Source organism: Varanus komodoensis, unplaced genomic scaffold (genome assembly GCF_004798865.1).
Source record: "Varanus komodoensis strain SLA01 unplaced genomic scaffold, ASM479886v1 scaffold19, whole genome shotgun sequence".
NCBI lineage: Eukaryota > Metazoa > Chordata > Lepidosauria > Squamata > Varanidae > Varanus > Varanus komodoensis.
This window is the reverse complement of record NW_025335550.1, coordinates 3,822,259-3,823,557: the sequence shown is the minus strand read 5'-3', so window position 1 is coordinate 3,823,557 and position 1,299 is coordinate 3,822,259.

The following is a 1,299-nucleotide window of genomic DNA, read 5'->3' as shown; positions in this document are numbered from 1 at the left end:
CTAACTTGCCTTTTCCACAACTTTTGTTCTAACTCTACAATATCCCCTTTTAGGTGCAGTGATAGGAACGTAACCCATTTCATTGTGGTCACGCTGTCAATTTGTCTAGGAGGACGTGATCTTGGCCCTTTTCCCTCTCGTGAAAACCCCAGCATCCTTCTCTCCTTCTTAGCTTCACAATAACCCCACAAAGTAGATTAGCTGAGAGGCAGTGACTGGCCCAAATTCACCCAGGGAGCCTCATGGCCCAGCAGGATCTCAAACCCCCATCTTCCCAGTCTCAGCCCAGTACTCTAACCACTACACACACTGGCTGGAAGGTTGCCTAGGGCAGGCTCTTACTCCCTCCAGCGAAGCACACCTGTCATTTCACATTTGGGTGGTGTAATGGGATTGGGGAACCATAAAACAATTCAGTAGGGCAGAAGGGCCGAAATCACGGGAATGTTAACAGCTGCAGATGTGCCCTCAAGAGACGCCAGGCTTCAATTCCCAGCATCCCCAGCCAGCAGGACCATCTTGAGCAAGAATACATTGCATCTCACTGCAGTGCGGGCAGGTCAGGGCCAGGCTTGCACACCTTCTCCGTCTGCCTGTCCATCTGCACACGGCTGACGAGCAACTGCTGGACTCCTGCATTCCTGTCCTTCCTTATCGTTAAACTGGACATGGACTGGGCAACCCTTCCCACGGAGAGCCACTTTCAAAGGGGACTGTCCTCAATACCCTCCAAAGCAGAGGATTGTCCTTCGCAAAGTGGGGCACATGGGATGCTGACAACTGTGTGGAGTCTTGCAGTATACATAGGAAGCGACAATGCTCCCCCATACCTTACCTACATGGAGTCCCTGAGAGGAAGGGGAAGAGCATGGAAACCCGATGGAAGCTGGCTTGCTTGCAAGAGATTCAGTCTATATTCCATCCACTGGGCTGGCTCTTCTGTCCTGGAAGACACCCTCCTCCAACGAGCTCTTTGGCATGTCCTAGCTACAAGGGGGGATCATCCAGTCGCAGGGGGAGCCTCTTGAAGTTTAGGGACTTGGAGACAGATTTTTCAGCATCCTCCCTTCTGTACTGCCAGCTTTATCAGTGATTCAGGAAGTGAGCTGTAGGAATACTGATAAAAGCAGGAGGTGGAGATAACAGAGTGGCTGAAATGCCTGGCCTTGTGGCAGATAAGGTGGGATGCCTTTTCTGGCAGGTCCCTGACTCTTTGATACATCACAGCTGCCCTGGGGGTTTGCCCAGCCACGGGGGGGGGGGGAATGGGAGCCCTGTACCAGGGATCCTTGTTGCATA